Source organism: Semicossyphus pulcher, unplaced genomic scaffold (assembly GCF_022749685.1).
Source record: "Semicossyphus pulcher isolate SPU_LCO1_2020_fin unplaced genomic scaffold, fSemPul1.0.p SCAF_15, whole genome shotgun sequence".
Classification (NCBI taxonomy): domain Eukaryota; kingdom Metazoa; phylum Chordata; class Actinopteri; order Labriformes; family Labridae; genus Semicossyphus; species Semicossyphus pulcher.
Window position 1 is genome coordinate 14,564,334 of NW_027211659.1, and position 17,199 is coordinate 14,581,532.

Consider the following 17,199-nt stretch of genomic DNA (forward strand, 5'->3'; position numbering starts at 1 on the left):
CCACAAATACTATTAACCTCGTGCTCAATCACTGCACACATTTTTAAAAGAATCATTTTAGAATTTAAATATTTTTATGAAACAGTTAAAATAATCTATGATGCAAAATAATTCTAATTAATCTAACAGGAAACTCCACTACAGCCCTGGACATATTAAAAATAATGTTTTAATTGTAGTAGCTTTAATAAAAAGAGTCTTAATTTCCCAACATGAAAAAAACCCCCATAAAAAACAAGAAAAGCGTTAATGCTCTGAGGGAAGTCCAGGCTGTAAATGTGCACAATATTCCACATTATATACATGTCATTTCAGAGTGCACTCCAAGTGACGCAGTGTCAAATCTGTGTGACAGATTTAGGTGAACGCTGGTGAAGGGAACCCTGCGTGGGGAGAGCGGCTTAGGGCTGACTCAAGCAGCCAGTACAAGATCTCCAGCAGGCAGAGAGGAGCCCCGCTCACCACGGTGCGGCTGCTCGTCCAGCCCACCAACAACGACAGCCAGGCAATAACCTGACACCATTGCCATCTTCTGACTGCAGTCACACATGACTCTTTGTGCCAGCTTCACGATCAAGAACTTCACACAAAGTAAGGAGGCGATGCGTTTGTTTAAAAAGAACACAAATAAAGAAAAACAGTTTGAATGCAAAGAAAGGGCTGGGCTCAAATGTACGCTGCTAATTAAAAAGAACAAATAAACAGAAATATCTGCAGACTGATTTGATGTATCAAATTAATGTGTTACAGAGATGGAAGTGGGCAGAATTAATACACACAGGCCTAATCAGGCTCGCACAATATGTGGAGGTTTCATATGTGGAGCTGATGTTTGCCCCTATTTTTAATGTAATGTCTCCCTCTTTTGGTGGCTGTGCAGAAAGAAAGCAGGAGACATTCATTCCTGCAACAAGGACACATCACTGTCACCTCCATCAGAACATAAAAATAGGAAGATTTTTCAGTCTTTAAACTGTATTTAGCTGTTCATCTTAGTCTTTGTAACTCTCACAATGATTCAGTGTTTTATGGTTTATTTCAAATGTATACAGAGAAAACTGGACTTGTATCCTACAATCACAGGGACATTTTTATTCAACACAAGACGATTGTTTCTTAAGTTTGCCATTTGGATAAACCGGAGTTGAAGGTATAAAGTCACAGAGCTGGAAAATTCATCCTCATATCTAGGAGTTCCCTGACATCTAGTGGACACAATCTAGACTGCCTTCAAAGCAGCACAGAGCAGCTGCACTGCAGGCGCTCTGCTAGTCCTATGAAACCCTGCATTCAAAGTAAATGCATTGCTCAAAAGTTCCTACTGTCATGGGTATATAATATGGTAAGGGTTAAAATATTACTTGTCTAGTTTGCATAAAGTGATGCTTAAATCTGATGAAAAATAAAACAATAGTTTAGTATGTAAGCATGCTATAGGCTTGCATTAAATAATTATGCACTCTGTTTTTTAGTTAGAGAAAGCATGAAGTAAATAACAGTTCAGCTATGTAGCAGGGTTAAGTGAACTCACATGACCAGACAATGTCTAGTGTTGCAAACTCCTGCTTGCAGAGGTTCAAAGCCAACATCAATAGTTGTTTGTTGAGGTTCTTTGGTGCCACAAATTGGCATACTCATCATGAGCAACCAAAATTCTAAAGTGTGTTTTTATTAAACTTATCTTTGCCTTAAAGTCATAATCTTTGAGATTTTCATTTAAATAAATGTCTGATGAACGAGGTAACACAATGGTGATTGAGCCTATGGCCCACTGATGAAAGCCTTTGCATTCGCAGTATTACGGACTGGGTGTCTGGTGCAACATCTGCTGAAAAAAATCACAAGCAGCGCCCAGTTAGTGATGCGTTTTCCATCACCCAGCAGTGGTTGGTCTGCCAGAGAGGGTAGGCGGAGCTAAGCAGCTGCTTTTCCGCTCTCTGCAAGTGTTGCGAGTAAACAGTAATCTACTATGGCTGAACAAACAAAAAAAGATGGATGACTACAGATACAACTTCAAAAATAAGTGAAAATCCAAAGAAAACGAAACAAATTTGACGCTCTAATGAAGGCAAACAGTCTAAAAAGGAAAGCGACCATCAGCGGATCAAGAGAATCAAGAGTTACAACCGGAGCCAACCGTGGACGTCACACATGCAACACTGTCTGGATATCTGAGAAGTGTGCTCACGCAATTACCGTATGTCGCCAAAGAGAACGAAATGAAGAACTTCAAGATTATCACTTTAACCTTACCTTTGCCTTAACCTCGAGATTAAAACCACAAGAGTTAGTTAACTGCAATTTCTGAACGATACCTTTTGGGGATCATTGACTTTCCAAAGATACACGTTTCCTTCTTCCTTGTCAAATAATTTTCACGTGACTGTAGAAAACAAAGTATTTACAATTTACAAATGACTAGTTCTAAAATATAGTAAAATGTATTACACTATATTTAAATTATGTTCAGCAACAAATCTCAGGTGGAGGGGGTCTGTATTAAGATATCAATGTAGTTAACCCATAGATTATCATTTTTACACAAACCATGATCTTCTTTAGCGATCTTTGGGATTTAGGAATTAAAGATAGTGAGAAGAAGTTCAAACTAGGCGTTGAGTAGACCAGGGGCCGGTTTCACAAAGATGTTTCAGACTGATCTATAGTGTTAGACTAATCTATGAGCAATACTAAGACCATTTCACAAAAATAAAAGACCAATTTTAAGTCAAAAAAATGTACACCTTACCCCCAGGCAAACTCAGCTCTCAGACCCATGTTACCATGGTAACAATCAGTGACACCTGCAGACCAGTAGCACCAAATTTTAAACGTCTTTGATGGTCCTTTCAAAGATTGGATTAACACTGGGTTATTTTTTGCAATTGTTTTTCCATATTAGGTTTTTTGTTGTTGTTGTTGTTGTTGTTGTTGTTGTTACACTCTTGTCTGAATTTTCCAAGTAAAATGCCCTTGAAACTGTTAAATTCCTCCAATAGGCAAACATTTTTTGCTGGGGTACATGGACTTGAGCAGCTAGATGCCATTTTTTTTTGTTTTGAAAAAAGTCCTAATTTACCCAGAATTCAATGCACCATAGTCCTGCTTAAGATAGTCAAGAACTAAACTGCTTTGTGAAACAGATGAATTTAGACGTCTATCTGAAGACTGACTATTTGTTATATCTAAGACATAGTCAGAGTCTATCTTTGTGAAACCGGCCCCTGGAACTGAAAGTCTGCCAGAATCAATGCAAAATACTGATTTTTGTGAAGCCAAGAAATTGCTTAATAGAGATACGTTTCAGAGGTATGGGCCAACAATTATAAATTAGTTTTTTAAACTGCAGTAAATAAATGTTTAACCTATTAAAGGGTTTTGGATATAAAACGCAGCAGTAATTTATTCTTAGTGGAATGTAAGTATCATATTTACCCTACTATTTAATAAAGTACTGATGGATGGTTGCATTTCCTTCATTAAATAAGACAAAATCATACATGACCCTGTGATGAAACAGCCTATTGTTGAGATTCAATAAATATTAATAATTAATACATAAATCACGTTTTTTAAGTTTTGGATGAAGTTCTGCCAGTTTAGCATAAACATCTCTTCATGGTGGTTTGCCATAGCAGAGAGAAGACCCCTGCACTATCATTAGGATCCTTATGTTTGCAAATGAAAGTGTCAACATTGAAATTAAAAGTGACGAAACAAAGAAAGTATCTATTAAAATATCAAAGACAGACATAAGTGTGCCAAGCTAAATCTTACATGGTCGGTTCAATACAATGTCAAGCACAGATAGCTTTAATTAGTGCTGGGCGGTGCAAATCATTTAAATAATTCAACACAAATGTATAGGACTGCCACCCGACCAACATTAGCTGGTGAAAAGAGTCAGCAAAGTTTATTGGTCAATTAGTCGTGGGGAAAAAAAGCCTTACATTTTCTCCAGGAGCTGCTCCTCGTTTGTTTTCTGATCTACCTAAGGTGTTACCCACTAAGCCTTCCCCTTTACAGAAGGTGGCCTTGTGGGTAATCTATGCATATAATTGCATTCCCTTTGTGTAAATTACAGTAATGTACTATGTAGTGTTTCTACACCGAGTGAAAAAAAACAAACTGTTTTAATGCAACAATTTCACAATGTCTCATGTCCATTCTTCACCACTTACTTTGTAAGCTTAGTTAGCTACAACAGCGGGGAAACCAACAGAAACAGAAACCAACGGGCCTCACGCTGCTGTGAGGAGGACTGTAGCAGGGCAGAGACAATTTTACAGGCTGCTAAGTTGAAATAAATTTCAGCCTCTAATGCTGGTTGTTCTAACACATTTGGAATCATTACCACTTTGATATTTGCAATTTCGTTAACAGGGGACTCACTTTGTGCTTGCTCTTGTATAATTTGTATTTTAAATGCTTATTATTACGGTTTGGTATTTCTCTGTAATGTAACACAGTGTTCCTGATAACATTCATTTATCAGCCCTGCAAGTCAAACTGTTGTCTTACTCCCAAAAAATATAAACTTCAGAAAATAAGCATGTGATTTCTTGTCCAATATAGGCTAAAACTAACAACTGCTAGTCATCTAGGAAAGGCTCTGATAGGGGGGCAGTCCTGAATATATGCAAATACGTACAGTTGAGTGAGTTTAATTTCTTCAGGTGTTGGGATTATCTGTATGTGAATCCTGAGATTGAATCAGAAAAGGTGGATCTGAAAAATGTTAAAATTTTGCGGACCGACTTCACAAAGCATGAGTGTTTACTTTTAGCAAATCAGCGTAATTATTAAGTTATCTCGGCATCCTTTCACCATGTTTGTTGCATTGAAATCACAGCAAACTCTGTTTATCTTGGGTTCATACCACTGTCAAAAGCCAGATCGTATCTGACGTGTGACTTACAGAGAATACAGAGAAACGATCCAAATGATCCTGTGGTCAAACTTGTGTGAGTGACACAAGGTAACATTTCTCTTCACTTGGTCCAAACACAGTTTGAAAGATAACACTCTCAGTAAAGCTAATACAATGCAACCCTTGCTGTTTATGAGGTTAGAAAACGTAACCTGTCACAGAGAGTTGACTGGTTCTGTCGCTATTACAAAGACAAATAGTAAAAGAGACACAGGTGGACAGGTTTTTACCAGACAACAAACCTGAAGATAAACATTCTTCCAAGAGGACATTGTTGTAGTTCAGGTGCACACATAGCAAATAAATGCAAAAGCAATGAAGTTTATACAATAAAATATTTAGTAAACAGAAAGCCAACTATGTGATGCACCTGAAATTAGGACAAAAGGCAATCAATAGATATGATATTAAACATTAAAAACGTCACAACTTTATAACATATTGAACAAAACCTGCATGATGCTTCTTTTTGGAGCATTGTGATATTTATGAAGAGACACTCAAACAAGGCTACAGCAATAACTTGATTATAAAGTTTACAGAAAACTAACTGGAAGTTATTTGGGTGGTTTAACAAAACAAGCAATGCAAGGCACCACTCTGAAATTCAAGCATTTGTGAATGGCTTTTTATCACTATATTTTAACCTTAAATAGACTAAGCAACTAATCAAAGTCGTAGTTTACAGTAGATTAAACCTTCAATTAGAACACTTGTCTGACCTTCTAACAATAAGTAGCCTATAGTTGGAAGCCAAATAATTGAGTATAATAATATGGGAGTCCCAACAAGTAACAACGCTTAGCTAAAGGTGAACCAGTTTGGAGTCATGGCGACCGACTTTAATTGCTAGCATAACTAACCGGAAGTTAACGTTGGCTGTGAGTTAGCTACCTGAACTCGTAAATCCTTCATAACACTTTTGCATTTGGTCACAGAATCAAACACAAACCTTATTTGAAAAAAGCAGGTAGTTTGCAACACTAACCTTATTTCTTTCATGTTCCTCAAGAAATCTTCTGGTAAGGTGTTCCACAGGTGGGTGAACAAAATAATCCGCGGATTAATTTACCGGCGTTTATTAGTTCCCACCTTGCCATTCAAATGTGATGACCGGAAGTGACATACATCGTTGCAAATCTGATCAATACGTCACGTCATTGAAGTAAAAAGTAAACATAAGCGAACAAAAAAAGAACTGTATTTGTTTTGTACTGTATATTGGCAAACAATAATGGAAAATTTAAAAAGGGACAGATATGTAACATGTATGTAAATGTCAACAATAATAAAAGAGAGATATTGGCACAGATTTTTCTCAATCTTGTGTCTACTTTGTATCTCTTTTTAATGTTGCACTTAGAGTCTATTGCTGTTTTGGAGCTTATTTGAGTTTATAATACATGTTTTTCCCTTTTCAGTTATACTGACCATTCAAGTACTTTTACCTTAATGTCTCACTCTATATAGCTTCTAAAAGTCAACGTCAATTCACTTTTCCCAGTTTTCCTTTATTTGGCTCTCAGATTTACACTGGTATTTCTTGGATACCTACTGAAATTTCTATTACTTACAGTGCACACACCTCAGCTATCTCTAACAGTGCACACACCTCAGCTATCTCTAGTCCTTTCTGTTTCAGAGGGACCAGTAACATCAATGTTCATTTAAACATGCTGTGCATGGAGGCTGCACGACAAGGCATCAGGCTGCCACCTAGGTCCAAATGGGTAATGTTTAAGAAGCATGTTTTTGTTAAATTAGGATGCATCATAGTGTTTTCATCTTGTATGAGGTCGGCATTGGGATCCATCTTTTTAGAATCGTGAATAGTATACAGAACAATGTTATGTAAAGTGGGTTTATTTTTCATATTATCTTCTATCAGGTAACATCATGTTGGAAAAACTGAAATAGTTACCACTTGGTGGCACTAGAGCACAAGTAACAGCATCTGACTTCATCCTCTTGAAAAAAACATGTCAATACCAAATGCCACGGCCTAAACCATAGACTTTATATAGCCTAGCCTGCAGTCATTGGCTTAAACAAACGTTTCGGAGATATTTTAACTCTAACACAGTTTTGGCCTAGCATGTCACTTGTATTGTAAATTGCAGTCAGTCAACTCAACAATCTTCTTTGCTCCCCACAGGCCATGACAAACCAATTTGTACTACAAAAATCCCAATGTTACATAACACCATTTTTATGGGGCCAAAACCATCTGTATAAGGTGTTGTATCATACACTACAGAATAAGGATGTTCATACTGCAGGAGAGAGAGAAGGATGTAAGTGGGGAAAGGGACAGTTTATACAGTTCCCAAAGCAGGACAGGTGCCAATGAATAAATAGACAATTCCTGACATGCCGTTTGACAAGGACCGCCTATGGGCTGATGTTCTGCAGGTTGAAGTCCTGTGAGTAGTGCCTCCTTAAATAATCAACAATATAATTTAAAAAATCATGATTTCTAGCTACCTTAATATACACAGGTAAGACACAAACCAAACCAGCATTGCTTAATCTTATCACTCCTGTTGCCTCTCTTTAGTATCCCCTCTCAGAATGGCACAGTGCGAAAGTCTGTTGAATCTGATTATAGTTCCCAGCCTAGTACTGCTCTGTACAGAGAACCCTGCAACCTTTAGGAGTGCACTGTCAGTTTGTCTGTATTGATGGAGACAAATAATGAAGAGTGACATATGGTTTGAAGCTCTGGTGGATTCTGGAGGTCTGCAGGGAGCATCAGTCTGAGGTCACCAGCTGAGCATCTCCAATTGAAATGCCTCAAGGCCAGAGGGAGACGAGAAAAAAGGTGAAGATACAAAAACAACAATTGTTCAATATTAAAAAGTGTGAATTCCCTAGAAAGCAACACAGACTTTGTGGCGATCAATTCCAACTTCCAAAAATGAACAGTACCTGCCGGTATTGTTTTTATCAATAAAGCTTCCAAGACAAAACTGAAAAAGAGTATTTCATAACAGTTCGTTAGCTTGTTTTGTGCAAAGATGCTGACAGTTCTCCCTCTGCGCAATAGATGGCACTGTTGTCCTTATAATGGTTAAACCTGCAATTAAATCAGAAGGTTAGTCAGCATTACTGAGACAAGCGATATCAACAAGTTCAAGATGGATTCAGTTGATTAAATTAAAACATAATACCTGCTGCGCACTCTGGTTTAATGTGGTTACAGGTTGGGTCATTAAAGCTTCAGGGTTCATTAAAGTTTCAGTAGCGATCGCTGACATGTTCATATAATGAGAGAAAGAGTGTCAACACAATGAAGAACTAATGAATACAATTTGTTTGGGACATGGTTGTCGCAGACTGGTGCAGTCAAACTCTACCTGGTAAGATTATGATGCTAAAAGCTGCAGATTTTGTAATGATTCCTGATTCTGTAAGAGCTCAACGCTCTGCTCCACACACCTGAATTTAATACCACAAAAGCCCGGCGTTGTCATCTCAAATGAAGATGCATGAAGCTAACAGGCTTACATCCTGCAGCCACTGTGCCTTCATGTGTTCATGCCGTTATGAAGGATTACCTCGCATTCCCTTTTTTTTTTTATCATGCATGCTATAGGTTCCCGGGTTTTATGAAGAGCAGCAAATGTAAACATGCAGAGTGTTGTGATTGTGTTTGTGAATGATTGGATATTATTCGATCACAGAGGAATAGACGCTGAAAAGGCAGATCAGGGTAATCCTATTTGCTTGAAGATATCTGTGAAGGTAAATCAAAGTGTCAAGACGGCCTTATTATAAATGATTCAGAAAATAGGAGAGAGCATCATAGCAATATGATTTACAAATCACGTGAATATAGAGATGTCCTGAAAGGTAAAAGAAACCTATTTTAAGACTTAAGAATTGTACATTAAATGTTGTTGACACAAGGCCCTGTTAAATCCATGCAGAGCTCATTGCATGAGGTGTATACAGCATATCCAAACTGGCAAACACATGGCTGTAATTGCAAACGTCTGACATTGTTAAAGCTGCTGTTTACAGGTTAGCTGTGAAAATTCACATATCGGACAACAAGGCAGATTTTCTCTCGGGGTTCCAGGTGTACCGTATGAACAGCATGGGGTCGCCTATTGCACAGGAGTGAGTGAAACACTGTTTGCCACCCCTACGGAACGCTCTATCCTGCGTTCCACATCAAAATGAAAAAAAAGAATCTCGTGCACCTGACGGAGCTTTCTGACAGGAGAGCCTTGTCTCATTAAAGGTGACTCATTATCTGCTCTACCTGGTGCGTGTGTGTATTAGTACGTGTTCGCACAACGCTGTGATATGACATTTTCCCTTTGATCATGCATGACAGTAACAGAGGCATGGTGTTTTATCCAAACACGCTGCAAAAGAGAGGCAGGTATTATAAATTGCATTGCCTGTCTGTTCTTACACTTATCCGTACATTTTCTCTAAGCATGTGACAACGGTTTCCTTAAACTTCCCTCCTCTGTATGTTCACAGGCGTGTGTGTGTGTGTGCTCCTGCTGCTCTCACTCCTCTGGTCGTCTGATTTAAATGTGTGGCGGGGGTATTTGAAGCAAAATACCACCTTTTTCATTGAAGTGGCTGTAAGGATGATATTAATTAGCATACTTTCAATGACCATGTGGACTGAGATTATTGTGTGGCTGCTGGGCCGTCTCTTCTATTGTCGCCCCTCTTACAGCCTGTGGATTGCTCATTGACTCACCCAGCAGTACGGTTTCCTAGCAACGCCTCTTGAATGTACTGTACAGTACTTCCCCATCTCATGGGCGCCTTTAATAATCTGCTTTGCCATTTCCATGTAAGCTTTGTTAAAAGATTTATGGCGCATTTGAAACTGCTTCTGTTCTCCCATTGTATGGCGGTTAATGGTGTACATTCATAAGATAAGATGTAGTTAACAGCAGGGCCTTTGTGTGCACGTCTTCATGTGACAAGAGAATTAGCATGATGCAAGAATGTGAGGACCGCAGTTCATACAAAGAGGGGAAACATGCTGACATGTTTTCATAGGTTTGAATGACCTGGACAATTTCATTAAGTGTACCAAACTCAATCTAGTTATAAGCTCTATTAATATCAAGTTTAAGGTTTTAAACACAAAGAGAGAGGACCCATTATTACATAAAGAAAAGGCAAAACAAAGGGCTTACTTTGAGGAGTCCAGGGAATTAAATATCCAACAATAAATCCACAAAGGTACATGGTAACATTTGGTGTAAAATAAACTGCCACAGAGAAAGGGGAAGACAGTATACGCTGGGAGAGTGGGCGTAATCACAGGTGAAAACAATCAGGGCGGGGCACCCAGTCACACAGGCGGGAACAAAAACAGGAAGTACAGTACAGCCACGTGCACAGGAGGAAAGGGTGAATGGGTGTGTCCGAAACCGCATACTATCATACTAATCATACTAACCGTGATGTAAAATTGAGTATGTCATGCATTCCCATCTCATAGTATGCAATTTTGTGTACGCGAGAAATGCCCGGATGTATACTAGATTGGCCCGGATGTTTGAGTGTGGGACGGGAGCTCACTGGTTGTACTCAACCGCCCCAAAATGCATTGCGGCTATTCAGCTTCTACTATGGCGGAGATGGACCGGAGATCAGACCGGACATACGTAAACGATTAAGTCACGTGATACAGAGAAGACGGCTCTGAGTATGATGCCAACGGTCAGGTTAGTAGGCAGTATGCAGTACATACTGTTTGAGTATGTAGTAGGCAGTACGTTAGTATGCGGTTTCGGACACAGCCAATGACAAAATAAAACAGGAACTGGAAACTGGACACTACGGAAGCCCTTAGCGGACATGCATCCATGCATTTTCTTTGCTCAGTTTTCCTGTGAGTTATTTCTGGTCGTTTTCTCGAGATCTCAACTTAGTTATCACGAGATAACGACGCAGCACCACCGTATCGTCAGATGATCAAAACTCGTATCCCCTGTTGCAAAGGCACAAAACAAACAGAAACAGGCTTCACTTACCTCATTAGTGTGGGTTTAACAAACATAACAAACATTATGCACACACACACATTTGTCTTACTCCAATGATTTTTTTAAATGAATCAATTTATACCTTTTCCTTTCCCAAAAATGATCTCTGCTCCCAGACTTACCTTACATCATCCACACTCCCGTCCTGACAGATAGTTCTTATAATAACTGAAGCTAGCTGAATGTATCATCAAAGTGTTACAAAACCCAACAATGCTTTGGCTCAACTCAGGTATATTCAGGTAGAGAAATGCTGCACATTTCAACTAGTTTCTAAATGCACTAGTGTGGGATCACCGGTTCATAAGCGTTCTATAAAAAGCCGGCGTGCACTCGCAGGCTGTGAGCTGAGGCAAAGGTTATCTGTCTGCAGGTGATGAATCCCGGCATTACATGTATTGTTGTTGCCTGAGTCCAGCTGTGAAATTTATGGCCCATATAAAGGCTCCTCATCATGTGGCTGACAGACTGTATATATTCTGCTGGACAGGAGATCATGACTCCTGATGCCTTGTGAAATCGGGCTGAGATCTCGCTCTGAATCATCCTGAAGGGAAGCTGTCTGCATGTGGGCTGGTACGTAGACCTCAAAGCTTCGGCCTTTGGGACGTAAGCCCTAGTGTTTATGCATTTTTATTTTCCAACCCTCAGATCCATTATCTTTGCTTTATGCTGGGTGTTCCGTGCATACATTTATTCAAACACGCTTCCCTGTCCCTCTCTGCACAAACATATTCTGCAGGGTTTTGTATTATCAGCTGCTCCAGTCTAACTAACTCAACATGTATAAATATTAGCCTCCACAGCCTCTCAGCATGCAGCAGGGAGCCTCTCAGGAGCGAAACATGTTTCCCCGCATCTAGTTCACCTTCCTGCTCGTCCACCTTTTCACCATGTTTTGTTTTATTCATGTTCCACGTTGAACTCCCCTCTCCCATCATCCACGGCTAACCCGGACCGCCGATTGCCGCTTGACTGCGGCATCCAAACATCCGTGTGCCGGGCCCGGAGTTAGCTTCCTCTAATTCTGTTTCACTTCTCTTTGTATTCTCTCTCTCTGTCTCTTTCTCTTCACCTGTTTCCGTCCACTGCTTTTCCCCCGAGGAAAGGAAGATGTTGTCTCCCATCTGGCTGACTTCACAGCAGACTGACAGTCTGTTGCAGTCCTCTTGTGACTCCCTGCCGCACAGTGTTCAGCCCACTGCCAGAAGCCCCGCTGAATTAATCCAGGCATGTTTCTGCTAATGCAACGTGCAGACATCTAGTTAAACTTGAGTTGATTCTACTTTGTCGTATTAGAGAAAAGATCCTTCTTTATCCCAGTAAAGGTAAAACACACCACATTTTCTGTCTGTATTAAAAAGGACTATTTTATGAAGTGTCTGGGATGTTAAAAAAAGAAGTTTTTTCTCCTTTGAATCGACAGTCATCTTGCAAGCTTAATCGCTCTTTAGCGTCGGTGGCTGCAGGGAAGAAATGTGACACCGATAACACCACTGAGATTAGATTCTTTTCAAATCTGTGCCTATATTTAATTTGTTTAGACCCCCTCGACATCACATTTGGAGGCACAGTTTTAAAAGAGTTTTTGTAATCCTGTAACTAATGTGCAAATTGCTTCGGGCACTGGTAAATGATGACACTAAAAGTAAAGGATTGTAAAAGGAGACATCTTTGAGGGTAGATTCTCTTTCTCATATATCAGCAGTTACAGTAGTACATTGCAGTGTAGCCCAGTATTATGTCCTGATTAAACCATTTCCTGGACCTCGTGTTAATGAGCCACCTCAGCTGTCCACTGTGGTTACTTTCAAGGCCATGTGCTTCTCTTTGGGTGAGGATAAAATGAAACGAGTAAAGCGTGAGTCAGCAGCGAGGATCCGCAGCGAGGTGATTAAAGGTAGCGGCGGAGGCTCTTTCTGGGAGCAAAAGATTAAGACGATGCCACTCTCTCATCTTCCTCAAAGCCAGTGCCATTTGATGTGGCCCCTACAGGCCGCTCATCGGCAGCCAACGTTTCCTCGGCAGGCGGATCACAAACGGAGAAACACACATATTCAAATATGTTTTGATATGAGTGGCTATCATTAGGCGATAAATTGAAAGATTGGCTTGGCACATCACAGAGTGCATTTGAAATTCTTCCCGCTGAGGATTTGGCGACAGAGAGGATTTTCTGTGTCCAGAGCCAAACATTTGCAAATATAGTATAAAGTGGCAGAGTTCCTCTGACACTAGTGTATCACATATTTATGTAATACTGCATCCATTACTACAGCAACAGTAAAAGCAGAAAGCATGTAATTAGAGCTGAAGCATTTTGATAAATCACTAAGAGGATTGAGATATAACTGATTGGCAGCAACTTGTGCATCCATCACTTTAGTCATATAGCAAGCAGCAGGTTCATTTTAAATGGGACCATTTAAAGGTTTTAATTTTCTGTGGCATTAACAAAGTTTATTCTTTTCTCTTTTTAAACATGATCACTTTATTCCTTGAACACTGAGACTTGACATTTATATATTTACAGATATATTTACAGTAAATATACAGAGTGTTCCAACAAATCCCGAAAAAAACAATGCATGCATCATGCAGTGACCCTGCACAAGGCAGCAAATAAAGTCAGTCAAAAAGTTTAGTTATGTAAAGTTATGAATCTGATTCATTTAAAATCCATGACCTCTTCTCAGGCTGCACGGTGGTGCAGTGGTTAGTGATGTTGCCTCACAGCTAAAAGGTTCCTGGTTCGAGTCCCGGTTCAGACAAAGTGGGCCTCCGGCTTCCTCCCACAGTCTAAAGACATGCTCGTTAGGTTCATTGGTGAATCTAAAATTGCCTGTAGGTGTGAATGTGAGTGTGAAAGGTTGTCTGACTATATGACTGGGTTGCACCAGGAGTTGGAGCATTGGTGGCACTGCTGCATTTCTTTCACTACCATGTCTGACAGTTGGTCCAATCTTCCTGTTCAGCTTGATAACAGTTTCCTTTGTGAAGCGGTAACTCGATTGAAATTCAGCAGTATCGTGAAACTCAATTGGGTTGAATCTGTCCCTCAATTTCCTTCTGAGGAACTTATCCTCAATCCACCTCAAAAAAGCAGCCGTTTTAGAAGTTCAACCTCCTCATGTGTAAGTTTAGAGTTAATACTGGATCACTTTTTAATTTGGAGTTTAAAGGTTTGGTGCAACAGAATTAAATGTAGGTTAAACTGAGGTTTAAAGACAGGTTTAAATGTAATCTCTCTTCATTTTAAGATAGTTTTATAGTTTGGTGCAACATCATTTTAAGTTAAATCGTGATTTTATCAAGTTTAAAAATGAATCCTTGTTGGTGTAACCCAGCCTGTGTGTCAGCCCTGTGATTGACTGCCAATCAGTCAAGAGTGTACCCCGCCTCTCGCCCAATGACAGCTGGGATAGGCTCCAGCCCCCCCACGACCCTAAACAGGATAAGCGATATAGATGATGGATGGATCGACCTGTTCTCAATGTAAAATCTACGGGCTGAGCAGGAGAAACACTGCTGCATATATTCAGTAATGCATACAGTGGAACTAAAGCAAGAATCATCTTTGTGTCCAGTGTTCAGGTCTTTATAATGCATGTTCTTACACAACAAAATGAACGCATAAAAAGAAAGTTTCAGTGCAGTATGAAAAGTTAGGATGATGTCTCTTATTCCTGTCAGGTAAAAGTTTGGTTCAATCTGAAGTAAATAAACAAATAAAGACGTGCAAGAAATGTTCACGGCAGGGGCAGTACACTGACATAATAGTCTCTTTTTCGGGGACTGCTTTAGCTCAGAGTTTAAATCGTTGGCCTGTATATGAAGGATACACCTCCATATACACACCAGGATACATAACTACACCTATAATCATCTAACTTACACCCAGTCATCCTATTCAGCTCTGTTTGTCTCTGATTCTTTGACCCACCCTCTCTACCTTTCTTCTCATCCATTAACTGCTACTTCCTCATCCCTTCCTATTCAACTCGGTGCTTGCGTTTGCCACGTCTCTGTCCAATTCTAGGCACGGTCTGGTCCCTCAGTGCAACCCCCCTGACCAGCCTCACAGACGGCATCCCCACCACCTCCACCGCCTCCTCTCACCATGCAGAACATTCCTGAAGTGACGTTAAATATTTGAACGCATATTGTTGTGGCGCGGTCCTTGCTGTGAAGACAAAAGCGATTTTACGATGTTGCCTTTCATGTCCTTTGAGAAAAATCTGAATTTTTTAATTACACTTTGAGCGAGATTACAAGTTTTGCTTAAATCACTCCGACCCACAAAAACTTTGCTTAAGCTTCTGGCGTTTCCCTCTTGACTCGTGCTCGCTTTATCTTTAATGCACACAGTTCCAGGGGTGACAGGCCTAAAGGACTTAAAATTCATAATCCTGCTGTTGGAAGCTTTCTTCCCTGGATGGCGATAATTTGTCAGAGGAAGGTCAGAGCCTCTCCAGAAGCAGCTTCTCCAGACAGCTTGTTTGTGAAATTCTGTCCACTGTTTGATTTACGATCATGAGATCTGTGCGTACGGTTACAGTTTGTGCGTGGGCGTATGTGTTGATGTGCATGTTTCATATTGTATGAGTGAATGTGGCTTCCATATGTCGCTCATATATTTCTCAGGGGGATAATCACATTAGAGTGAGTCACATTTGACCTCCCTGCAGAGGATTTAAATAGATCATAAATACGTCTGCACTGTGGTCAAATTACGGATATGTGTCTAATATGTTACATTTATGTCTTATAATGAGATTTAGATGGAAACTAGAGGAATCATAATGGCCTTTAATTTATGTAATATATTTCAGAAGGACAATTATTCACGGTCATTCTCGATTTTAGAGGCGATGGAGCAAATGATGCAGATAAAAGGTTGTTTTGAAGGCATTCACAGAGCCAAGGTCTCCCTCCGCCATCGCTGCTTCCCTGATGTGGACTGGGCCATTGTACTGTACATAGATGATGCCATTAGCACAGATACATTAAACATGAGGCAGGCGCTAAAATGGAACAGATGGTAAGCATATTTTGAGCTGGGCCAGAATTAATAATCCCCCCCTCCCCCCAACTGATGACACAGCAACGCCAACAACAGCTTTGAAAAGTAGTTGTGAGGGAAGTTTGTCGTCTCGTGTCACAAACCTTTGATTGGCACATTTTTGGAGACGTTTTTTTGACAGCTTTAAAATGCAAAAACATGTGAAAGAAGTGTAAAAAAATCACACTCTTGTTCTTTAATTGAATCCCCTACGTTTGCACTCCCCTCACTGTGCTGATCTTTAGTTTCCTTTTGTAAACACTTTGCCGCTGCTGCTGCTGCTGCTGCTGTGTGTGACATTCTGCTTTTACAGCAGCTTAGCTCTCCAGGTTCAGACGCTGGATGTTTGTCCTTGAGGGGACAGTTGCCCTCAGACCTACCTGTCAGTTTCAATAAGAGGTGGCAGAGCATTTTTCGGTACATTTCCTGGAAGCACTCGGTGTGGAATCCATTTTGGAAAAGTAATACACCTTAATAGATTTCTTTTCTTCGAGTGTTTTTGTAAAAGCCGCATATATTTTTCCGCCACAGAGTCGGTGACACGGTCAAGCACGTTATTTTTTCTCACAGGTTTTTGCCGCTCCTCGGGTCACTTACAAATCAGGGTGCGACCTTCTACTGTCAAGCTAAAAAGCTCCACACTGTCTGCAAATTACGTTTTAGCTCCATGGCCCTGCAGCGCCTCTGCTTTTATTGTGAAAGTCTTTCTCGCTTCCTTTTCTTCTTCCTCACTGATGATAGGCTTTGACATTTGATGATAAGGCAACACAGGCGAACCTCCGCAGTCATTAGTCCTCCAGCCTGGGAATATTTTTCACAGTAAAGTTTTGTTTGACTGCATTATGCATTACAGTTGCTGAATGATTTATTCCATCTGACAAGTAGCCCATAATTGAATATAGCCTTCAAACGCGATGCTGTGAAAGCTATCACACTCACCCACGTTCGACTCGGTTGCCTGCAGGAAGCCTACTCCACATTCAGGCCCAATTAAGATTGTTCCTGTGTGTTATTACTTTCAGTGCAACTCTCTCGTAATGAAAGGCGGGGAAGATGGGGGGGAAAGGGAAGGAGGGTCGAATGTAAGTGTGAGTAAAAACCAATTAGGTGGAGTTTTAATGCGGTAACACTCCACGTAAGAGTTGTTTGTTAATGGACGGGCACGCCAATCACTCAGCTGT